We start from the raw sequence: 26083 nt of genomic DNA on the forward strand, positions 1-26083 counted from the left end.
ATTAGAACAAGTGATCAAAGATGGTGCAGAGGAAGGAAGCGACTTACATTTCTTTGCGACTCATCTTTTAATGGAGAAACATTATAGAGATGTATTTGCTACCCTCAAGACCAAAGAAGGAAGGAACGCTTGGCTGCGCCATGCTTACGAGAAGAATGAGAAGTCAAATTAGGTGTTGGTAGCCCTGTTATGCTTCAAACTGTCAGGCTACGAGTCTTTTTTTCATCATCCTGTGTTTTTACAAACAATTTGTTGTTGTTTTTATGTTGTCCAGTGTAGTTACAAACATTGAGTCCTATGAGTAATTTTTTTCAGTCGGAGAAGTATTTCAAATATTCGAGTTTAGGTAGTATTTGCAATAATAACTGTTGTATATGTGTGAGAACTATGTTGTACTTATGATAAATGTACAACCGTCAGTTTGTTGTATGTTAAATTGCTGATTGCAGAAAACTGGTTATTGTTTGTATCTGTGTAGATGTTTCGGCCTGATACCGACCATAGTGATGCTAATAGGGATCATGAGGAATTATTAGTGGCAGCAATGAATTTGGATATTTGGGGTAGCTCGTCAAGTAGGGTACCCAGAAGAAGCATGGTCGAAACAGGTATCCAATGGGTTGAGCGTACATTGGAGAATAGTGATGATTGCTATGACATGTTTCGCATGCGTTGCACTGTGTTTCGTCGTTTGCATGATATGTTGGTGCATAATTATGGTCTGCAACCAAGTCATGGAGTAAGTACAAAGGAAGCGGTTGCAAATTTCTTGTGGGCATGCGGGGGTCCACAATCTTTTAGACAGATTAGGAACAAGTTTGGTCACTCGTTGGAAACAATTAGCCGCAAATTTAGTGAAGTGCTTAACGCAATTTATATGATGTCTTCGGACGTCATCAAGCCTAAGGACACACATTTCAATGAGATTCATCCTAGGCCGCGAGAGAGTAGATTTTGGTCACACTTCAAGGATTGCATAGGTGCAATAGATGGAAGCCACTTTCCCGCTTCTGTCCCGGCCTCTGAGCAACCGAAGTATATTGGTCGACACGGTTATGCATCGCAAAATGTCATGGTCGTTTGTGACTTCGATATGAGGTTCACATTTTTCGTCACAGGTTGGTCTGGATCAGTGCATGATACTAGAGTATTACAGGATACTTTGATCACGTATCGAGATAGGTTCCCGCATCCATCTGAAGGTAAAACTATATTTTAGTTTTGTACCATACGTTATTAATGTGTATCACATGTATTGAAGTACAAATTTGTTTTGGTGCAGGTAAATACTACCTTGTAGATTCTGGTTATCCCAACAGGAAGGGGTACCTTGCACCATATAAGGGTCATAGGTACTATACTTCTGAATGGCAAAATGTGAGGTGACCAGTAGGTAGCAAAGAAGTGTTCAACTTTGCACACTCTTCCCTCCGTAATGTTATAGAGCGATCGTTTGGGGTCGTCAAAATGGAGTGGAGAATCCTGCTAAATCTACCTCCATTTTCGCTTAGGAAACAATCGAAGATTATTATTGCTGCATGGCACTGCATAACTTCATTCGAGACAGTGTTATACACGATCAAGACTTTGACCAATTTGTACCTACTAACCTTGTTAATGATATACACTTATGTGAGAGTAGCAGTAGCACATCTGATGAGTTAGACATGAGTGCATTTCGAGATGCAATAGCTACTGCCTTAGTGTCGTAGGTTATTTATTCAGAATTGTAGCGATAGTTAAGTTGTAAAGAAGTCTCATTTTGTTAATGTAATTCACTAGTTGGCTCGGTGTATTTATCTGTTTCTATTTTTCAATCAGAATCTACAATCTCCTGTAATGTCGTAGATTAAAGGGATGTTTGAATGCACTAGAGTTAATAGTTAGTTAGCTAAAAATTTGCTAGTGTAATTAGCTAGCTAACAAATAGATAGCTAACTATTAACTAACTTACTAAAAATAGCTAATAGTTGAACTATTAGCAAATGTGTTGGGGTGTCTCCAACTAATTTTAGCCACTAACTATTAGCTCTAGTGCATTCAAAAAACCCCTAAGAGACTTTCCACTGACGGTTCAGTTAAGTGAACCGCCAGTGTATATGTATTTTCACTGGCGGGTTACTTAATACAACCGCCAATGGAAATACATCATTTTCACTGGCGGTTCAGTTAAGAGAACCGTCAGTATATAGTATATTTCCACTGGCGGGCCGCCAGTGGAAATACACCCTTTCCACTGACGGTTCATTTAAGAGAACCGCCAGTATGTATTATATTTCCACTGGCGGTGTACTTAATACAATCGCTAGTGGAAATTGATCCTTTCCACAGACGGTTCGGTTAAGTGAACCGTCAGTGTATATATATTTACACTGGCGGTTCAATAAGGCGGGCCCACCTGTTTTTTCACTGTTGTACTGTAACTGAAACCGTCAGTATAAATTTCTGTGTGCCGCCACCTTAGAGCTCTTTTCTACTAGTGATAGTTAAGAACTAGATTGTATGCTTCGAATTAAAGACAGTTGTTTGGACAGTTGCACGTGTAATTTATAGAGATAAAACATTATAAAAGCAGTAGAAGTTGGTACGGCTCAGGCGAAGCGATCAAATAGAAACACTATGAGTCTGATTGGTTTACTGCGTCCACACATTCAGTCCCACGCGAGCCTGGTCGGTCAGGTACGGCTATTTCTAGCGTATGTGCAGATGCAGGTAAATGACATCAGAATGACTTATTTTGCATCCACTCATGCAGCCATCATTTCTCGCGTACAGGCAACCAAACAGACTCTCAGCCAAAGTCAATGTCCGTGCTGATTCAGGATGGAATGGTGCGGGTAACCAATCATATGGTATATGATAATGGTGCGTAGGTTAGTGCACCTGTAACTGTTATTGGCTCAATAATGTGCCATATATCACATAGCTATCACACGCGCTTGGTGTGTTCCTTGTCAATGCATGCTTGTTAATTCAATACTGTTTAAATTACATCTAATCATTACCTAATCTTTTGAGGAAATTAATCAAATAACTTATCTTTATGGGGAGCCATGCTGCTTTATTCGATTTGTAGTGGCTGGCTTGTTTTCGAATGAGCGTTCACGTACGATCATGAAGGGATTAATTAAACAGCTAGCTTATCTTTAGCAGAACATCTTATTTGTACGAAATAATAGTTTATCATATCCATAGGAAAGATTTTGATTTGTAGGAACTCATAGCTCATCCACTGGGGAATTAATTAAACAGTTTTAGGAAAATTGAGCCGTTGATCTTGAGTGTGTAGTTGGTACGTTTGCTTTTGGTTAGGATATCACCTTGCTCTCTTCTTGTACTTTTTCCATGCTTTTGTTTATTTTTGACACATCTTGGATCTATATGCTCAGCATCTTTTCCGTGCATAAGTGTAGGTGTTTAATTTGTGATCCGAGTGTGCACTATGGAGTTACCCACGTGATGCTTTTGGATAGAACGGCGTCGTTAATTGCGACTAGATGGTACATGCGAGAGCACATCGCTGATGCAAAGGGTTTATACAGGTTCGGGACGCTTTAAAATGCGTAACACCCTACTTTTCTTATTTGTGGTTGTGTATTGGTTTCTGAAGTATGAAGGTTACAAGTGAACTTTTGTGACTGATCATGTGTTGTTGATGAGCGTGGGGTGAGATGAGATAATTTTGTAGGGCCCCTCTCGGCATTATATACACGACCAAAGAGTTATCCATTTATAAGTTGTGATCACTATATACTCTACTTATCTACTTCTTTGTCGCAGCTTGCAGCCCTACACATCCAGAGTTTTAATCACCTTCTCATCGCAGTTATCGCTGAATGCTTAGATCTTCATGCGCTCGCAACTGCACCACTCGAGCTATCAGTGCTTCGGTAGACATACTCGGACGCCGGTCTTTATCTTCTTGGATTAGATTCGCTCGACCTGATTATAACCTGTCAGCCCATCCTGTAGGACGAATCAATGGAATATGTTTTAGTGTTCGTCAGAACCGAGGATATCTATATCCCACAATAAGGGCATATACAACCTATAAAATATTGTTCAATTTTCTAATTAAAAGTGATAGTTAAGAGACTGCATGATACGATACTGTACCATAATGCAGTTAAAAAATAGTACTTACCGCATCGCATCGGAGATCGATGATGCCATCGTCCCTTCTCCATGATGTCCATGGACAATGCATATGCATGTCAGACGCAGATAATGTAAACAATAAATGAAATGAATACTTCCAGAACCTAGATTTGCGTGCACGGACCATGCGATGCGACCAATCGTTTTGCTTGCTCGGATTCCCTTTCTGCCCCTTGGCTGCATCCCCTCCGTGCTGTGCCTGTGCACCGCGTGTTTCACATGCACGGCAGGCGGGTGTTCAAAAATCAAAATAGGTTATTTTACCACGCTAGATTTGTATATATGCGTGCAGTGGTAAAAACACCTACTGATTGTAGGCGAAAGAACGTACTGTACCCTGCGGAGGGGCATTATATTGGTGTATTGGTGTTGCTCAACTCAAACATATCATTAGCATAGGGATGAAAACGGTCGGGAACTGTCGAAAAAATACATCTATCGTTTTCATTTTCATATTTATCTTGTGGGACGAAAACGAAAATGGGATATATCTGTCGGCGTTTCGACCCCGGGGGTCTCTGGACCGACGAGTAAATTGTCGCTGCGTGTCCCAGCCCAGATGTGTTGGCGCGAGATGGAACACAAGGGGGGAAACCGCGGCTCGTGTTATCCTGCGCCAGGGGGATGCCTTTGCAGTAGGGGTTACAAGCGTTCGCAAGGGAGAGAGAGAGAGCGAGCCTGTTCGTCAGCCTGTCCTCCCGCGCGACCACCCTCCCGTATGAGGGCCCTGGACCTTCCTTTTATAGATGCAAGGACAGGGTCCAGGTGTACAATGGGGGTGTAGCTATATGCTAACGTGTCTGGCAGAGAGGTGCCAGAGCCCTGTGTACATGCCAACGTGGCTGTCGGAGAGGTGCTAGAGCCCTGTGTGCGTGGCGTCGTGGCCGTCGGAGGAGCGCTTGGGCCCTGTAGAAGCACAGCTGTCGGGGCTGCCGGGACCTTGCTGACGTCTCCTTGCTTCTGTAGGGGGCTTGAGAACTGCCGTCGTCATGGACGCACGCGGGGTGCCATCATTACTTGTTTACCGGGGTGAGCCAGATGGGACGCCGGTCTTGTTCCCCGTAGCCTGAGCTAGTCAGGGGTAGGGCAATGATGTATCCCCTATGGCGCGGTCGGTCCGAGCCCAAGGTCGGGCGAGGCGGAGACTCCTCCTGAGGCCGAGGCCGGGGTCGGGCGAGGACGCGATTCCTCCCGAGGTCGAGGTTGAGGCCGAGCCCTGGGGTCGGGCGAGGCGGAGACCACCTTCCGAGGTCGAGGTTGAGGCCGAGCTCTAGGGTCGGGCGAGGCGGAGACCACCTTCCGAGGCCAAGGCGGGGGCCGAGCCCTGGGGTCGGGCGAGGCGGAGACCTCCTCCTGAGGTCGGGGCCCAAGGTCGGGCGAGGCGGAGCTTCCTGTTGCGCCTGAGGCTGGACTTAGTCGTTGTCAGCCTCACCCTGGCGGGTGGCACAGCAGTCGGAGAGGGGCGAGCGGTGTTGTTTTCCTGTCAGGTCGGTCAGTGGAAGGGCGAAGTGACTGCGGTCACTTCGACCTTGCCGACTGAGGCGCGTGTGTCAGGATAAGGTGTCAGGCGATCCTCGCATTGAATGCGCCTGCGACACGGTCGGTTGGTGAGGCGATTTGGCCAAGGTTGCTTCACAACGAAGCCTGCCTGAGCTGGGCTTCGGGCGAGTCGAGGGTGCGCCCGTTGCTTGAGGAGGCCCTCGGGCGAGGCGTGAATTCGTCTGGGACTACTGTTCCTGCCCGAGGCTGGGCTTGGGCGAGGCGAGATCGCGTCCCTTGAGTAGACGGAGCCTTGACCTGAATTGCGCCCATCAGTCTCCGCAGCTTGCACTGATGGTGGTTACCAGCCGTGTTTAGGAGTGTTGGGGGTACCCCTAATTATGGTACCCGACAGTAGCCCCCAAGCCTCAAAGGGAGTTTTGGTACTCGCTTGGAGGCTTTGTCTCACTTTTTTGCAAGGGGACCGGCCTTTCTCGGTTACATTTTGTTCCGGTGGGTGCGCAGGAGCGCATACGCCGGGTGTAGCCCCCGAGGCCTCAGAGGAGTGGTTTGACTCCTCCGAGGTCTTAATGCCTTTTGTGATGCCTCGGCCGGTCTGGTTGCTCCCTCATGCGATCTGATCGTGGCCCGGGTGCGTGGTCAGGTTTCGAGTTTTCGGGCTGGTTTGTTGACGCTGTCAACGGTTTGGCCGTAGCCAGGTTTGCGAGAGCAGCCCCCGAGCCTCTGCACGAAGCGAGAGGACGATCAAGGACTGTCTCGACTTTTATCATACGCCCCTTCGTCGCCTTTTCGCAAGGAGGAAGGGGGGGAAAGTGCCATATTGCCCTCGGAGGGCGCCAAACATGGTGTCTCCAGTGAGTTGCTAACGGGTGATCCGAGTGGACGCCCGTGCCCCGTTCGATAAGGGTCGGCTAGTGGCCCAGAGGCGCGCTCCAAAAGTACCTGCAGGTGATTTGCCGGACCCGGTCCCGTTCGATAGGGTCCGAGGGCTCGATGCCTCCCTCTGATGGGATTCCGTTACAAAATCGCTCCTGCTGGTCTCGGAAATGTCCTAGGTACCTCGGGAGCGTAGCCCGAGCCTCGGCCATGTAACGGACGTACCCAGAGTCATCCCTCACTCTGCGTGCTTTGAGGCGGCTATCGAACCCTTCCGAGGGGCCAACCTTCGAACCCCTGATCAGTAGTGGGCGCGGAGCCCGAGTGCTCTGAGGCAGCTGTCGAACCCTTCCGAGGGGCCAGCCTTCGAACCTCTGATCAGTAATGAGCCTGAAGCCCGAGTGCTCTAGGGCGGCTGTCGAACCCTTCCGAGGGGCCAGCCTTCGAACCCCTGATCAGTAGGAGGGCTCGGGGCCCGCTTCCTTCGTGGAGAAGGATCCCTTCCGAAATATCCCCTTTCCCGGTCCCTATAGCAAGAGAGAGAAAGGGGAAGAGGAAAAGGATATGAATTTAAATGGTGTGGCGCACCTTTTTTGACGCGGTCATCATGGCGGAGGTGAAACATCGCCCGCTTCGCCTGCCAAAGCTGCTTGCACCGCCGTGGAGTTAATGCGACGGGACGGGCGATTCGCGGGGCGGCCGTTGCGCGTGCGCGAGTCGTTCGAGGAACGGGCGTTTCGCCTTCGAGTTTGAATTTCGCGGCGGGTTCGGGCGAAGTGTCGAACGGATCTCGCCCGGGCCTTTATATACCCAGAAGAGGGGCCGGCGGTGGTTCTTTACTCAGTTTCTTGCCTTCTGCTTTGGTTTCCGCAACCTAAGAGAATAGCCAGAGAAAAGGAAACCGCGCACCTTTTTTGCTCCGCCTTCACCCCCTTCGTTCGGCGATGGCCGACAAGGTGACCGTTGTTCCGCAGCGCGATCAGTGGCCTTTCTCCACCGTCACGGTGGACGATCTGGAGGCCCTCGTCGCTGATGGTTTGCTCTATCCCCTCTCTAGTGACCCGTAGCCGGAGTGGATGGCCCCCGCGAGCAGGGCCGACCTGGCTCCGCCGCTGGGGTATGTGGTCAGTTTCGTCTCCTTCCACGAGCGGGGGTTCAGAGTGCCAGCGAGCCGTTTCATGCGGGCGCTCTTGCACTACTACGGGGTGGAGCTGCACAACTTCAACCACAACTCCATTGCGCAAGCGGCCATCTTCGCGGAGGTTTGCGAGGGTTTCCTAGGGGTTGACCCCAATTGGGATATGTGGACCCATCTCTTCTCCGCGGAGCTTTTTGCCTTGACGACGGGGGAAAAGAGGGTCCACATGGCGGTGCGGGCCGGTGGCTGCACCCTCCAGTTGAGGCAGGGGCGTGCGCAGCAGTACATCCCCGCCATCCTTGTGTCTTCGAACAAGGGGTGGCAGCGCCGGTGGTTTTACCTCCGGAACGACGACGGAAGGCTCCTGTCGTTTTCTCAATGAGTGGTGACCGCCGCCGGCAGCAACTAGCGTTGGGGGGCCACGCGCGAGAAACAAGAGAATCTCCAGCCTCTTTTGGAGGCCTTGCAGAGGTAACGAGATGGGGGGCTCACCGCTGCGGGGGTGGTCGCCGCCATCCATCGCCAGAGGGTGCTCCCTTTGGCAGAGCGGCGGTTGCCGCTTTCGGAGATGAAGTCGGGGGTTGATTTGGAGGGCTCACAGATGTCCTCGGCTCCCCTTTCTGCCGACGACCTTCGCAGGCGGATAGCGGGCACGGTAGGGAGGCTGGATGCTGGCGCCCTTACCCAGCCCGTGATGAGTCCCGAGCATGGGTACGTGTCCCTGGTGAGTGTCTGCTCCTTCTCCTATTCTGCGCTGAGTTGCCTTTGATTCTCACTGTCGGGATTTCCGTTCGTCTCCAGGGGTTGGGGTTTCACAAGCCCTCCCTGCCACGGGTCCCGGAGGACGCGGTGGACCGAGCCGCGCGGAGGGTCGCCGCGGAGAAGAAAAAGGAGAAGAAGGACGCGGAAAAGGCTCGGGCCCGCGAGCGGATGCAGGCTCGGGACGCCTTGGAGAAGCGCCGTCGAAGGAAGGACAGGGACGGGCTCCCGAGGGAGCCGTCGCCAGAGATGCCTGACGACGATGACGATGACGATGACGATGATGACAAGGACGACGACATGGCGGCCCTTCTTGGCCTTAGCCCGGATCTGAGGCTGGGCCAGGGGTCGTCGAGCCAGCCTCCAAGTGGGCTGGCGCCGTCGGTATCTGGGGCCGGGACATCAAGGTCCCGGTTCGAGGAGCGGGGACAGGCCGAGGGGGTACTTGACCCCTTGGCCGAGGTAGTTGAGGTGACTCCGGGGAGTCAGGCCGATCCGCCTGTCCCCCAAGAACAGTTGCCCGTGCCGGCTGTACAGGAGGTGGATCCTCGGGCTGTCGTGACGGCGCCTGGGCAGGCCGTCCCTTCGGCGCCTCGGACGCCCGAGGCGGGAACGGCGCCAAAGCCGGCAGCGGGGCAATCCTCGGTAGTGCCTGCGGGGACCGAGGGGCCTCCACGCAGGCACGATTGGCCTTGGTCCGGAGCGTGTAAGTATCCGGGGATACCTCTGTTTTGGCTCTTTCTCCGTGTGTCCTGATCATGCTTTTTCTCTTCTTTTCAGCAAACGGAGGCAAGGCTCGGCCGGCCTGGCCCCCCGGAAGGCCCTTAAGACAGTGCCGGCTTCTGCAGCCGGTGCCGCAGCACGCCACGCCGGTTGGCCGGCCTCCGCAAAAGACGCCCTCGAGCGGGGTGCTCAGGCGGCACGAGTTGCCATGGGGCAAGCCTCCCAGGCTGACCCCTCCATCTAGGCGGCCATCGTGCCGGGGGAGGCTGCTGGCATGTCCGCTGCCTCGAGCCCACCTGACGTGCTGCCGGCGCCGGCACCAGCTCCTGCCGAGGCCGTCGCTGTTTTGTCCGTGGAGCCACCCGTCGCCGCTGATGCTGGGATGGCTGAGATGCCGCTGCTCGAGGTTGGTGATCGGAAGCCCGCCTCCTTAGCCGAGAGGAGGCCCAGTACGTTGCCAGCGATGGTATCCGATGCGTCGACTGCAGGGGGTCCCGACGCCTTGGTGGAGGGGCGCGCAGAACCGCGACCCGTCTTGGGGAGCGGCGACCTTATCCCCGCGTGGCACGATCCCAATGAGTGGCGTGGGCAGGCGCTCCAGTTCTGGACCCGCGGCGCCTCGAAACCCCTTTTCGTCCTTGACGATGAGCGGGAGGAGCAGTCTCGGGATGAGCTCCGTGAGTATGCCGAGGCAGCGATGGGGTCGCTTCGGTCGACCATGGAGATCCTTTCCAGGGATGTTCCCAGGGTCCTCCGGGTAAGGATTTCAGGCGTACCTTTCGCGTGACCAGGGCATTCTTTGTAACACCCTGCTTCCCTTCCTCAGGAACTGATGGATCTGAGCACCGCCAAGTCGCTGTTCATCCACCACGAGACCGACGTCTGGGGTTCGCTGCGGTTCCTGAGGGCCGCGCTTGCCGAGGCTACTGAACGCCTCACCCAACGGAGCACAGAGGCGGTGGACCTTCGGTTGCTCTGTGATGAGCTGGAGGTGGAGGCAGCGGTGGCGCGGGCGGAGGCGACGTCGGCACGGACGGAGGCGCAACAACGGCAGCTGGAGCTTGGCCATGTTATTGGCGAGCGGGGCCAATCTCGGAGCCAGGCTGCCGAGGCTGTAGGCCGGGCTGAGGCCCTTGGAGGTGTCACACCCGGGTTTTAGGGGTCCAAAGCCCGGGCGCGAACATAAACACCAGGTATGCTGGGACCAAGTCTCACACATATGATGCATAGTGGCACAGGATCGAATGTCACATCTTTACTATATAACATGAGTTCTATATAAAATAATTAAATAATTACATCATATGAGGAAACGATCCAGCAACCCAAAGTTGACTGGGAGACGACGGCCTAGACCACTCACGAACTCATCACAGCATCCTCCACGCGCCTCATCCTGTAGTACCTGCTCTTGACCTGTGGGGGGTGTGACACAGCAAGAGTGAGCTCACATACGTTCATCGCTCAACAAGTTGTGGGGAATAATGTGCATGAACTCACCAAAGGTGGGAGCTCACGTGAAGTGTAAGGCTCACCAAAGAGGATGGTTAGAGCTGAGCATTGCTTTTAAAGTTGGTCAAAATTTTATTAGCAATTACTAAGTATAAGTAAATACCAACCCAATTAAGTAGTAGAACAAAAGTAACATCATCACCTGCGATGCAATGCATATGACAAATTGAATTTAGTTCCATAAATTAATCATGTGAGTGTCCGAGCTTGTCACACCCGGTTTTGGAAGGCAAACCGAATGCGAACTATGTACGTGCCAGGATCAGAACTCACGTACACAGCGATTACATAAATGAACATCATCACACAATGCTCGAATAATGACATAAAAGAGTACTTATTACATCATAGGGTCATAGACATCCACATAGTCATTGTCTTAACAAGTAAATCAAAGTACTAGCGAAACGCAGTAAAGATAAGGCCTTCACAGGCAGCTGACTGGGGGTTGCCGCCAACCCACACCTAGAATTCATCGTAGTCTTGGAACTCCTGGAAGTCTCCTTCCACGGCTTCACCTTCTCCTGAGCAGCGGTTACAATGCGGGCAACCTGGTGTTTTGTGGTAAAGCAAGGATGAGTACACATCAACGTACTCAGCAAATGTCCCGTTTGGCTGAAGTGGACTAGCTTTATGTGGGGTTAGGCTCAAGAAGTTGCTTTTAGTTGGTCAAGTATTTATCATTAGTAGAAGCCAGATTTTAGCATTAACCAACCCGTAAACCATTTCCTCATCGAGGAACAACATCATCATAGTCGAACAAAAACCATAACATAATCCTTGAATCTCGAACCATCTGTATCTCTAATCAATGAGGATCCCAAGGCTGCTCTTAACCGTGAGCACGGCTGATATACCAGTTTCACTACCCTCTGCAGAGGTTGCACACTTTACCCATGAGTCATGATTCCCTTTCTACCCGGGGAGAGCTAATCCCCATTGACCACTACCTAGGTGGTCCGGCAGGGCATCACTACGTAGCTTTTACAAAGATTCCCTAGAGATCGTAGCTGCCCGTTAGGTTTCTCCAGTTTGATAAACACAGTACCCCTCCCCGCAGGAGAGTGACTAACAAAGAGCAAAACGAAAGAACCTCGGCACTCAGCCTCGGCAGAGCAAGCACTGTGCCTGGACCCCATTGACGGCACGACGGCTAAGCAACTACACCTCTAGTTCATCCAATTAATCAGCTAAGGGCATCCCATTTCACCCTCATGGTTGCACTGTTATCCCGGGTGGTCTCTCAACAAACAAGTCCTTACGGAGAGGTACTCAGGAAACAGCCTGAGCCCCCTAGAGTATCACAAGATCATGAACATCATCAGGATAACAGTATCACAAATAGTCACATCATGTTCATTGATTAAGTTAAGGCAAAAGCAGAGTGCTAACCATAACAACCCAATAGGTCATCAAGGACAAAGTAAAGTGTAAAGCTAGTCAATCCTTAGGTTTCAAGTAAGTAGTGCGGGGTAGTAAGTTATAAATGAATAGGACATAATGGGACAGAGGACACTTGCCTTCACCAAACTGCTGATCAGGGACTTCCTCTGCAACCTCCTCGGGAAACACAGACTGCTCGTTGTCTACGTAAAGCAATCATTCACACTATGCACTTGGGAAGATAACAAACAAAAAGCAACATGCCAAACATATGCAGCAGAGAGATTACAAGTTCATAGTTGAAAAGGGATAGGCACTCTGGTGTTCCCTAGGTCTGGGGTAGAGGACTATACAAAGTGATTCATTATCCACTAATCAAGTTTAAGCCAGTGGTGGAATTAAATCATTACCTGGTTTTAAGTTCCTAAACTTAGGTGTTTAAGTCCATAAACTTAAGTAATCCAACTTTTATTAAAGTCTACCCATTTCTAATTATCTTAAATAAGGTTTCAATAGTCTTAATCCTATCATAGTGATTAGCTATTAATTAGTACATGGAAAACAGCAGGGAAACATTGTTTGAATAGATAGACAAAAACATAATGAGCATTTTGCAATTTGAAGCACCTCATTTGGAGCTCATATGACAAAGTTATGAATTTTACAAGTTTGGGGATTAAAAATATACCCTAAATACCTATTTTGAATTAAATAAAAGGGCCAGGGGCTTAACTGCGAGAAACCAGGGACGGCGGGTTCAAATTCCAGAAAACCGGGGGTCTCTTTAAGAAAATACGCAGGCGAAGGGGTATCGGGCTCCTACGGCCGTCGGATCTCAAGCGAACGGCCAGGATTAGATCCTGTGGGCGGGCGCGCGAGCGCGCGGCGACCTGGGCGACTGACAGGCGGGACCGGGCGGGCAGAGCGCGCGGGCGGGCTGACAGGCGGGGCCGGCGGGCAGGGCGAGCGCGCGGGCGAGCTGACAAGCGGGGCCCAACTGACAGGGGGACGGGGTGAGGGGGAAGTGGGCCTGGGCCGCTGGATCTCCGGCGGACGGCCAGGATTAGGTCCGGGCGAGTTGAATCAGGGCCGCCCGATCTGGGATGAACGGCGGGGATCGGGTGGGCGGCCTGGGTCTTTCCTACGGCTAGCTGGGGCGGCGGTGCTCGTCCCCGCGGCGGAGGGCTCGCCGGAGACGAGGGGCGCGGGCGCTTGGCGGGTCTCTGGGGCGACCTGAGTGGCCGGGAAGGTTGGGGAGGGCACGGAGGGTTCTCTGGTGGGGTCTGGGTCGGGGCAGAGGCACCGGAGGGGGGCGGTTCACGGCGGAGCGGCTCGGCGGCGGGATTACTCTACTCCGGCGAGGAGTTACACGCGGCAGAGAGCAAAACAAAGGGCGATAGGGGCGGGAGAGGTCCCTTACCTCAAGACGGGCTCCGGGGACTCCTCGGCGGCGGCAATGGCGCGACGGTGGCCCGGGGCGACGGTGGCGGACCTCCGCGGCTGCACGGGGAACGGCGGGTGAGCGCGGGCAGAGAGAAATAGGGAGGGGGAGAGGGAATTGGGGCGCGTTCCGGGTTGCGGACGTCGGGGCGGAGCTCACCGGGGCTAAGGGCGCGGCGGAGCTCCAACGGCGACGGGGAACCGAGCTCGGGACGGCGGGGGTTATGGCGGTGGCGCTCTGCGTGCGCGCAGCGAGGGGGAAAGAGGGTCTACTGGAGCGCAAATGGGGGAGGGGGTGAGGGCGAGTGGGGCCCGGGGCTCAAGTGGCCAGGGGCGGGTCAGTTCCGAGCTCCACGCGCGACGTGGGCGCGGGGAAGGCGGACGCGCGCAGCTCGGCGGCGGTTACGCGGGGATGACGGGGCTGACATCCCGGGCCCGCGAGCAGAGAGAGAGAGGAGAGCGGAGGCGGGCGCGCGGGAGGCGGTTGCGCTGACGGGCGGGCCCGCCGGGGTAGAGAGAGGAGGGGGAGGCGCGCGCGCGGGAATGGGCCGGCTGGGCCGAAAGGCCGAGGGGGCGGCGGGGTTGGGCCTCTTTCTCTTTTCTTTTTATTCTGAATTGTTTTTCCCTTTTCTTTTTACTTTCCCTATTTGATTCAAATTCCAAACAAGCCACAAATTCAAACCAAACCTTCCAAGAATTATGCACCAAGCAAAAGTGAAATCTAGGGTTCAACATGATGCAACAATTCATACTCCCTTAGGGTTTAACATAATAAACTATAATTACAAATAAAATAAGCACTTATCTCCTATAGAAATGAGAAAGAAAAGAATGAGGAAGGATGAGAAAAGGAAGTAACACCTGAATTTGTGAATATGAGCAAAGAAATTTTATACCCCCAAATTCAGGGTGTTACAAACCTATCCCCCTTAAAAGAATCTCGCCCCCGAGATTCAAGGTTGGTCAGCAAAGAGTTCAGGGTATTTGGCCTTCAGATCATCTTCTCGTTCCCAGGTTGCTTCTTCCTCCGAGTGGTGACCCCATCTGACTTTGCACATTCTGATGGTGTTTCTCCGGGTGACTCTGTCTGCAAACTCCAGAATCTGCGTTGGCTTCTCTATGTAGGTCAGATCCTCCTGGACCTCCAAACCCTCCACTGGCAACCGTTCTTCTGGTACTCGCAGACACTTTTTCAATTGCGACACATGGAACACATTGTGCACTGCTGACAAGCTCTCTGATAGGTCAAGCTGGTAGGCCACTTCTCCACGCTTTGCTTGAATCTGATACGGTCCAACGTACCGGGGTGCTAGCTTGCCTTTGACTCCGAACCTTCTGACTCCTCGGATAGGCGACACCTTCAGATAGACGTAGTCTCCCACTTCAAAACTCAGTTCTCTTCTCCTTCTGTCCGCATAGCTTTGCTGTCTTGACTGGGCTGTCTTCAGGTTCTCCCGAACCATTTTGATATTCTCTTCGGCTTCAAGCAAAATGTCAGGGCCAAACACCTGTCTCTCTCCAGGCTGGTCCCAATGCAGCGGAGTCCTACAACTCCGTCCATAGAGTGCCTGAAACGGTGACATCTTCAAGCTGGCCTGGTAACTATTGTTGTAGGAGAATTCTGCATAAGGTAACCTTTTGTCCCATCCTGACTTGTCTTGCAACGCACAGGCTCTCAACATATCTTCTAGGATCTGATTAGTTCTTTCAGTCTGACCGTCTGTCTGCGGGTGATAAGCTGAGCTGAAGTTCAAATGGGTGCCCAAAGCTTCTTGTAGCTGCTGCCAAAAATGAGAGGTGAACTGCGTTCCTCGATCTGACACTATCTTCTTCGGCACACCATGAAGGCAGACTATCCGTGACATGTATAACTCAGCTAACGTTGCTCCGGTGTATGTCGTCTTCACAGGTATGAAATGGGCCACCTTTGTTAAGCGGTCCACGACCACCCAGATGGAATCATAGCCGGCCCGGGTACGAGGTAGGCCAACTATAAAATCCATCCCGATCTCATCCCACTTCCACTGAGGAATCCGCAATGGCTGCAACAATCCGGCAGGCCTCTGATGCTCTGCTTTGGTCCTCTGACAGCTATCGCAGATGGCGACATATTCTGCGATCTCTCTTTTCATGCCATACCACCAAAACCTCCTTTTTAAATCCTGGTACATCTTCTCACTTCCAGGGTGTATGGAGTAGGCTGTCTCATGAGCTTCCTTGAGGATCAGTTCCCGAATAGGTTTGAGGTCGGGAACACACAATCGGTCCTTGAACCATATTACCCCTTCGTCATCCTCTCGAAAGTCTTTGCCTCTTCCTTCTAGGATCAGCTGCCGGATCTTGTTGATGTTTTCATCATCCTTCTGCCCTTCTTTGATCTCCCGTTCTAGGGTGGGCTCTAATTCCACTGTTACTCCTTGCGTACTGTTCAGGAAACCGAGGCTCAGTCTGTCGAACTCTTTGGCTAACTCATACGGCATCGGGTACGAGGCCAACATATTAACTTGACTCTTCCTGCTCAGAGCATCTGCAACAACATTGGCTTTGCCTGGATGGTAATTGTAACGCCCCGAATTTTGCAGTTGAATTTTTTCTTTTCTTTACTCGCCAAAATTCGGGCGTTACCTTTTCCTTTTCTTTTTCCCCTCGCTAAACCTTGACCTTTTTCAAAGTTTAGCGGGATTCGGTTTGGAATTCCCGTATGTATAAAAACCCTAAATACTTTATGTTGTTTGATGCACCATGCCGCCCTTGCATTTTTGGTTGTTTGAAAGTGCAATCGCATTCATCTAAAAGATCGGATTTCGAGAACAAGCGGAAAATCTTTTATCTTTCTTTCTCTCTCTTTCTCTCTCCCCTTTCTCTCTCTCTCCCGCGCCCTGGGCCGACCCCGGCCGGCCCAGCCGCCCCCTGGCGCCCCCCCTTGGGCCCAATTGGCCCAAGCCGCCCCCCCACCCCCTCTATTTTTCCCAATTCTCTCTCCCTCCCTCTCATTTTCTCTCATTTTCTCTCCCTCACCCTAAGCCGCCGCCGCCCCTGCCCCCTACCCTAGGCCGCCGCGCCGCCCCCTGCCGCCGGCCGCCCCTCGCCGTCGATCCCCGCCGGTGAGCCCCCTCCCCCTCCTCCCTCTCCTCCCTCCCCTCTTCTCTCCCCACCCCCGCGCGCCCCCTGGCCGCGCCGGCAGCCGCCCCAGCCCCGCCGTGGCCCCTGGCCGCCGCTGGCCAGCCCTCGGCCGCGCCCGGCCGGCCCCGGCCGCCGCTGGCCCGCCCCGGCCGCTCCCCTGGCCGCCCTGGCCCGGCCGCTGGCCGCCCCCAGCCGCGCCCTGCCCGGCCGCCAGCCGCCCCTAGCCCGCGCCCCGGCCGCCTGGCCCCCTGGCCGCGCCCCCCTGTCCCGGGCCGGTTCAGCCGGCCTCGGCCCCGGCTCAGCCGCCCCCGGCCCCAGCTCGGCCGCCCCCCGCGCTCGGCCGCCCCAGCTCGGCCGCCTGCCCCCGGGCCGGTTCAACCGCCCCCCCCCCCTCTGTTTTTTTTATTTTATTTTTTTTATTTTATTTTATTTACTTTCTGTGATCATAATTATTGTATTTTAAGTAGGCTAATCACTGTTCATGCTATGGGAAAATAGGAAGTTTAATTTAAAATTCCGTTATGCTATTGATTCACGTAGTTAATTGTTTACCCTGTGCAATGTTGATCAACTAAAAGTGATTAGGTTTCCATTAGTATATATAAATATATATAACAGAATTATTTTGTTAAAAACCAATTGTGTCATTAGTGCATAAGATTTAACCCCCTGCGAGACCTTTCCCGTTTCTTTCTAACCATAACAAATGCGTTATCGAATGTCATACTTGATGCATATTCACTTTATTTGTTATCTTGTATGGTGTACTGTTCTTTTGTATTAAATATGTGGATGGATGTATGTATGTTTGCGCTCGCATAGAGAACGATCCGGTCGAAGAGCCCGAGGAATTCGCAGGAGAAGCCCCTGAGCAGCAGTCGGTTGGTGGAGGCAAGTGTCCTTTGACCTATCTCTGTCCTATTCATTATTTAATTCACCTCCCGCATTACACATTTATACCTAAGGATTGACTAGCTTTTGTTATCCATGTCCTTGTTTACCTATTTGGGTCGGATTATTACTACTTAGTCTGATGCTATTGCTCAACTCTAATCAATGAACATGATGTGATTATCTATGATACGCTGTTTTCCCGTTCTTCTTTATGATTATACTTGTGGCATTTAAGGGGACTCGAGCGGTTTCTCGAGTGCCTCTCCGTAAGGACCTGTTCTATGGATGACCGCCCGGGAAAACAGTGCAACCATGAGGGTGGAATGGGGTGCCCTTAGCTGAATAATTAGAGGATCCGGGATGTAGTTCACTTAGCCGTCGTGCCGTCAATGGGGCTCGGTGTATGCGGCTCGCTCTGCCAAGTTTGGGTTCGCCCCTTGGGGAGGAGTGCGGTGCATTTAGGAAACCTAACGGGTGGCTACAGCCCCGGGGAATCTTTGTAAAGGCTACGTAGTGAAACCCTGCCTATTCACCTTGGTAGTGTTTAAGGGTTTGATCGGCCCGAGGCAAGAGGGAATCACGGCTTGTGGGTAAAGTGCACAACCTCTGCAGAGTGTTATGAAACTGATATATCAGCCGTGCTCGCGGTTATGAGCGGCCAAGGGAGCTCCAGAGATTAGTGATACTTGATCAGAGATATTTTGGTACAGGTGGCAATGAGATTGATGGTTCTGGTTATGATTATGGTATTGGTAAGTGGTATTCTTTCCGTTTGGAAAGGATACATTGGGTTAATAACTTGGGTTAATGTTAAAACCTGGCTTTCTACTAGTAAGTAATAACCTGACCAACTAAAAGCAACTGCTTGACTTATCCCCACATAAAGCTAGTCCACTACAGCCAAACAGGATACTTGCTGAGTATGTTGATGTGTACTCACCCTTGCTCTACACACCAAACCCCCCCCCCCAGGTTGTCAGCATTGCAACCACTGCTCAGGAGAAGATGAAGCTGTGGAAGGAGACTTCCAGGAGTTCCAAGACTACGACGAGTTCTAGGTGTGGGTTAGCGGCAACCCCCAGTCGGCTGCCTGTGAAGGCCGTGTTATCTACGTTTCGTTTTCGCACTTTGATTTATTGTAAGAACTATATGGACGTCTCAGACGTATGATGTAATCGACTATTATTTCCCCTTTTAATACTATTTGAGCACTGTGTGATGATGTCCATGTTATGTAACTGCTGTGTACGTGAATAACTGATCCTGGCACGTACATGGTTCGCATTCGGTTTACCTTCTAAAAACCGGGTGTGACATAAGTGGTATCAAAGCCGTGCTGACTGTAGGACCGCTAACCTAGAGTAGGATGGTCGTTTTAAGGATTATAGACCTCTGTCCCTGCCTTGACTTTGATATCCCTTCAAAAGTTGGTCCTACTGACCAAACCTATGTTCTACTACATATTATACCTTGCTGAAAATTATGTTTTATTCTGATCCTTCATTTATTTATGATTCATTACTTGCTGGTCATATTAATTCTATTCTCACCCTTTTGCTTGCGATGTCTTTTGTAGATGGCTCGACTTAGACACACTGCACGAAAGTCAGTCATCCCCTTCTTACCCTCCCGCCTTGCTGAGCGTCCGCTTCGCCGTCCCGTGGCCGGACAGTCCAGCCACTTGGAGAGACTACACCACCGCCTGCGTGAGGAGCAGGAGCGTCGACGACAGGAGCAGCAGAGCTCTTCCTTCTCGCTCCACCAGGAGATAGAGTCTGTGAGGAGCTGCTCCCCTGTGCTTCCTCTGGAGCCGCCCCCTGCACCACCACTGGGCGTCCCAGCTTCTGGAGTAGCTGCTGGAGGAGACCCAGACGACGGAGATGGCGACGACAGCTCGAGCCACGACACCGACTTCTCTGCTAACCTTGAGCCGGAAGGATGGGTTGCTCGACCCATCACTCGCGACGCCGCTCGCGGGTGTCACTTCCACGATGCGCTCGACACCCTGCTACGTCGGGCATTTGACCGGCATACTTGGTCCATCGAGTATCGCTGTGTGGTCTACCAGCACAGTCGCGGGGTCTACCCGGACCGCTGGGAGGCGACTTGCTTGGTGCGCTGCCCGGAGAACAGTCTCCAGGGTGCAGAGGCCTGTTCAGAGCACTATTCTATCTCTGAACGGGACTCAGCTGAGGCAGCCATGCAAGATGCTGCACGGCGTGCGCTTTCGCACTACTGCTCGGTTTTCGGTGGGGCAGCTGACGGCCTTGACCTGAAGTATTACCCCCGCCGTTCATCTGGCAGCACAGGAGGCGTGATTGTCTCACCTGTCGGTGAGGGCAATCCTAGGTTGAGCAGCACAGTCAACCTAGCCGCCGTGCTAAACACGGAGCTGGACCATGCATTAGACGAGCTGAGTAGGGCTCGTGCTGAGATCGCCCTGCTGCGGGCTGAGCGCGCGGAACGTCGTCACCTGGACGGTGGTTCCCCCGCTCCCGTCGGGACTCAGCACCCGTACCGCTCACCTCAGCGTGGACACCAGTCTTATGGCAATCCCGACTGCAAGACCAAGATCAATCTAGAACCATAGATCGTTAGAGTTGGACCTTGTAATTAATACGAAATAAATATATACATGGAAGCTTCAGTCTTAGCGTTAGTCTCGGTCTTAGTTAGTTTTAGTTAGACAGGGTAGTTTGCTATATCCTGTGCATTTATGTTTGTCATGATGAACTATGTTTGGTTTGGATCTTTGTAATGATTGTCACCAGGGTGTGGGTATCCCCTGCATTTTGGTTTACATATTATGTCAATAAAGTTAGTTATATAGTTGGGAAAACCTTTATTCTACTTTCCTCTTTATCTGAGAAGCTGTGTGGTCTGTGTTGGAGATCAGTGAAGATGCTCATCTGTTCAGTGCTGTTGGAGAATTCTATACTCTTTTCTTATGCTGCAAGATTTGCCAGATCAGTTCTGATGTGTGGTTGCGTTCTGCAGATGTCAGAGAACAGGCGCAGAGGAGGAAGGCGTGCTCAGCAGGAGCAAGCCGGTCAGCAAGATGAGGCGCCCCAGCAGCAGCAGCTGCCGCCCCCGCCCCCGATGTCGATTGAGCAGATGTTTCTGATGCAGACTCAGGCAGTTCAAGCCATCGGTCAGACTTTGGCCGCCATTCAGCAGCAGCAGCAGCAGCAGGCTCCACCCCAGCCTCAGATGCCTCAGATGCCTAGAGATAAGCGTGCTGAATTCATGAGAGGTCATCCACCAACGTTCGCTCACTCTTCTGACCCCATGGATGCTGAAGATTGGCTGCGCACTGTGGAGCGAGAGTTGCATACCGCTCAGTGTGATGACAGGGAGAAAGTCTTGTATGGTCCCCGTCTGTTGAGAGGAGCAGCCCAATCATGGTGGGAGTCTTACCTCGCCACCCATGCCAACCCCGACACCATCACCTGGGAAGAGTTCAGAGGTAGCTTTCGTCAGTACCATGTGCCTGCAGGTCTGATGACAGTGAAGAAGGAGGAGTTCCTGGCCCTCAAGCAAGGGCCATTGTCTGTCAGTGAGTACCGGGACAAGTTTCTGCAATTGTCTCGCTATGCTCCTGAAGATGTCAACACCGACGCCAAGCGACAATACCGTTTTCTGAGAGGCTTGGTTGACCCTCTGCAGTATCAGCTGATGAATCACACCTTCCCGACATTCCAGCACCTGATTGACAGAGCAATCATGACAGAAAGGAAGCGTAAGGAGATGGAGGATCGTAAGCGCAAGATCAGTGGACCCCAGCCTGGAAGCAACAGCCGTCCCCGTTTCTCAGGCAATCAACCTCAGCAGTTCAGGCAGAACCAGCGTCCACCTCAGCAGCATCAGCAGCGTCAGCAGTATCAGCAGTTCCAAAGGCAGTATCCTCAGCATCAGTACCAGAATCGTCAGAGCAATCAGTCAGGAGGAGGTCAGTTTCAGAGGCAGAATCAGCAGACACCTCGTCTTCCTGCCCCAGCAAATCAGCAGAACAGTCAGGCAGCACCAGCTCAGGTTGGAAACAGGGCATGTTTCCACTGTGGAGAGCAAGGCCATTGGGTGATGCAATGTCCGAAGAAGGCAGCCCAGCAGCAGTCAGGCCCCAATGCCCCAGCAAAGCAGAATGTGTCTCAGCCTGGAGCAGGCAACCGCTCTCAGCAGCGCTATAATCATGGAAGACTGAACCACTTGGAGGCCGAAGCAGTTCAGGAGACCCCCGACATGATAGTAGGTATGTTCCCAGTCGACTCCCATATTGCAGAAGTGTTATTTGATACTGGAGCAACACATTCTTTCATTACTACATCATGGGTAGAAGCACATAATCTTCCAATTACTACCATGTCAACCCCTATTCAAATTGACTCAGCTGGTGGTAGAATTCGAGCTGATAGCATTTGTTTAAATGTAAGTGTGGAAATAAGGGGGATAGCGTTTCCCGCCAACCTTATAGTAATGGGTACTCAGGGAATAGATGTCATCCTAGGGATGAATTGGTTAGATAAGTATCAGGCAGTTATCAGTTGTGATAAAAGGACAATCAAGTTGGTGTCCCCACTAGGAGAGGAAGTGGTGACCGAGTTAGTCCCGCCTGAGCCAAAGAAAGGAAGTTGTTATCAGATGGCTGTCGATAGCAGTGAAGCAGACCCAATTGAGAGTATCAAGGTTGTGTCTGAATTCCCAGATGTGTTTCCAAAGGATTTACCGGGTATGCCACCAGAGCGGAAAGTTGAATTTGCTATAGAGCTTCTTCCTGGAACCGCCCCCATCTCTAAGAGAGCTTACAGAATATCTGGACCAGAGTTGGTTGAGCTTAAGAAGCAGATTGATGAGCTGTCAGAGAAAGGTTACATCCGGCCAAGCACCTCGCCTTGGGCCGCCCCTGTCTTGTTTGTGGAGAAGAAAGATGGCACCAAGAGGATGTGTATCGATTATCGAGCTTTGAATGAAGTCACGATTAAGAACAAGTATCCTTTGCCCAGAATAGAAGATCTGTTCGACCAGTTGAGAGGAGCCAGTGTGTTCTCCAAGATCGATCTGAGGTCAGGTTATCATCAGCTCAGGATCCGACCTTCGGACATTCCGAAGACGGCATTCATTACCAAGTATGGTTTATATGAGTTCACAGTGATGTCTTTTGGTTTGACCAATGCACCAGCGTTCTTTATGAACTTGATGAACAGTGTATTCATGGATTATCTTGATAAGTTCGTGGTGGTATTCATTGATGACATTCTGGTTTATTCTCAAAGTGAAGAAGAGCATGCAGATCATTTGAGGATGGTATTGCAGAGATTGCGAGAGCACCAGTTGTATGCAAAGTTGAGCAAGTGTGAGTTCTGGATCAGTGAAGTCCTGTTCTTGGGTCACATAATCAACAAAGAAGGATTGGCTGTGGATCCGAAGAAAGTGGCAGACATTCTAAACTGGAAAGCGCCAACGGATGCTCGAGGAATCAAGAGCTTCATTGGAATGGCCGGATATTATCGGCGATTCATTGAAGGGTTTTCGAAGATTGCGAAACCAATGACAGCGTTGCTAGGCAACAAGGTTGAGTTCAAGTGGACCCAGAAATGCCAAGAGGCCTTTGAAGCGCTGAAAGAGAAGTTGACAACAGCGCCTGTCCTAGTCTTGCCTGATGTGCACAAGCCCTTCTCTGTGTATTGTGATGCTTGTTACACAGGTTTGGGATGCGTGTTGATGCAAGAGGGAAGAGTTGTGGCTTACTCGTCCCGACAGCTGAAGGTTCATGAGAAGAACTACCCAATCCATGATCTAGAGTTGGCAGCAGTGGTTCACGCACTGAAGACATGGAGGCACTATCTGTATGGACAGAAATGCGATGTTTACACAGACCACAAGAGTCTGAAGTACATATTCACTCAGTCAGAATTGAGCATGAGGCAACGAAGATGGTTAGAATTGATCAAAGACTATGAGTTGGAGATTCATTACCATCCAGGAAAAGCGAACGTAGTGGCAGATGCTTTGAGCAGAAAGAGTCAAGTCAATCTGATGGTCGCTCGTCCGATGCCTTATGAGTTGGCCAAAGAGTTTGACAGGTTGAGTCTCGGGTTTCTGAACAATTCGCGAGGAGTCACAGTTGAATTGGAACCTACCTTGGAGCGCGAAATCAAAGAAGCGCAGAAAAATGATGAGAAGATCAGTGAGATTCGGCGATTGATTCTAGATGGCAGAGGCAAAGATTTTCGAGAAGATGCTGAAGGAGTGGTATGGTTCAAAGACCGCTTGTGTGTTCCCAATGTCCAGTCTATTCGGGAGTTGATTCTTAAGGAAGCTCATGAGACAGCTTATTCGATTCACCCTGGTAGTGAGAAGATGTATCAGGATCTGAAGAAGAAATTCTGGTGGTACGGAATGAAAAGAGAAATCGCAGAGCATGTGGCTATGTGCGATAGTTGTCGAAGAATTAAGGCAGAACACCAGAGACCAGCTGGATTGTTGCAACCGTTGCAGATCCCTCAGTGAAAATGGGATGAAATTGGTATGGATTTCATAGTCGGATTGCCTCGCACTCGAGCCGGCTACGATTCCATTTGGGTAGTAGTGGACCGTTTGACCAAGTCAGCCCACTTCATACCTGTCAAGACCAACTACAACAGTGCAGTATTGGCAGAATTGTATATGTCTCGGATCGTTTGTCTTCATGGTGTGCCAAAGAAGATAGTGTCAGACAGAGGAACGCAGTTCACCTCTCATTTCTGGCAGCAGTTGCATGAAGCCTTGGGCACGCATCTGAATTTCAGTTCAGCTTATCACCCGCAGACAGATGGTCAGACTGAAAGAACCAATCAAATTCTTGAAGATATGTTGAGAGCCTGTGCGTTGCAAGATCAGTCCGGATGGGACAAGCGATTGCCTTATGCAGAGTTTTCCTATAACAACAGTTACCAGGCCAGTTTGAAGATGTCACCGTTTCAAGCGCTGTATGGAAGGAGTTGCAGAACTCCGTTGCAATGGGATCAGCCTGGAGAGAAGCAGGTGTTTGGGCCAGATATTTTGCTTGAAGCCGAAGAGAACATCAAGATGGTCCGAGAGAATCTGAAGATAGCGCAATCAAGGCAGCGAAGCTATGCAGACACAAGAAGAAGAGAGCTGAGCTTTGAAGTCGGAGACTTTGTCTATCTGAAAGTGTCACCGATCAGAGGAGTCAGAAGATTCGGAGTCAAAGGCAAGCTAGCACCCCGCTACATTGGTCCGTATCAAATTCTCTCAAAGCGTGGAGAAGTGGCTTATCAGCTCAGCCTGCCAGAGAATTTGTCTGCTGTGCATGATGTCTTTCATGTGTCTCAATTGAAGAAGTGTTTGCGTGTGCCAGAAGAGCAGTTGCCAGTGGAAGGTCTTGAAGTCCAGGAGGACTTGACCTATATTGAGAAGCCAGCTCAGATCCTTGAGGTTGCAGATAGAGTCACCCGAAGGAAGACCGTCAGAATGTGCAAAGTCAGATGGAGTCACCACTCTGAGGAAGAAGCAACCTGGGAGCGTGAAGATGATCTGATGGCCAAGTACCCGGAGCTCTTTGCTAGCCAGCCCTGAATCTCGAGGGCGAGATTCTTTTAAGGGGGATAGGTTTGTAACGCCCCGAATTTTGCAGTTGAATTTTTTCTTTTCTTTACTCGCCAAAATTCGGGCGTTACCTTTTCCTTTTCTTTTTCCCCTCGCTAAACCTTGACCTTTTTCAAAGTTTAGCGGGATTCGGTTTGGAATTCCCGTATGTATAAAAACCCTAAATACTTTATGTTGTTTGATGCACCATGCCGCCCTTGCATTTTTGGTTGTTTGAAAGTGCAATCGCATTCATCTAAAAGATCGGATTTCGAGAACAAGCGGAAAATCTTTTATCTTTCTTTCTCTCTCTTTCTCTCTCCCCTTTCTCTCTCTCTCCCGCGCCCTGGGCCGACCCCGGCCGGCCCAGCCGCCCCCTGGCGCCCCCCCTTGGGCCCAATTGGCCCAAGCCGCCCCCCCACCCCCTCTATTTTTCCCAATTCTCTCTCCCTCCCTCTCATTTTCTCTCATTTTCTCTCCCTCACCCTAAGCCGCCGCCGCCCCTGCCCCCTACCCTAGGCCGCCGCGCCGCCCCCTGCCGCCGGCCGCCCCTCGCCGTCGATCCCCGCCGGTGAGCCCCCTCCCCCTCCTCCCTCTCCTCCCTCCCCTCTTCTCTCCCCACCCCCGCGCGCCCCCTGGCCGCGCCGGCAGCCGCCCCAGCCCCGCCGTGGCCCCTGGCCGCCGCTGGCCGGCCCTCGGCCGCGCCCGGCCGGCCCCGGCCGCCGCTGGCCCGCCCCGGCCGCTCCCCTGGCCGCCCTGGCCCGGCCGCTGGCCGCCCCCAGCCGCGCCCCGCCCGGCCGCCAGCCGCCCCTAGCCCGCGCCCCGGCCGCCTGGCCCCCTGGCCGCGCCCCCCTGTCCCGGGCCGGTTCAGCCGGCCTCGGCCCCGGCTCAGCCGCCCCCGGCCCCAGCTCGGCCGCCCCCCGCGCTCGGCCGCCCCAGCTCGGCCGCCTGCCCCCGGGCCGGTTCAACCGCCCCTAGGGCCGGTTCAACCGC

The sequence above is a fragment of the Zea mays genome, chromosome 10 (genome assembly GCF_902167145.1).
Source record: "Zea mays cultivar B73 chromosome 10, Zm-B73-REFERENCE-NAM-5.0, whole genome shotgun sequence".
NCBI lineage: Eukaryota > Viridiplantae > Streptophyta > Magnoliopsida > Poales > Poaceae > Zea > Zea mays.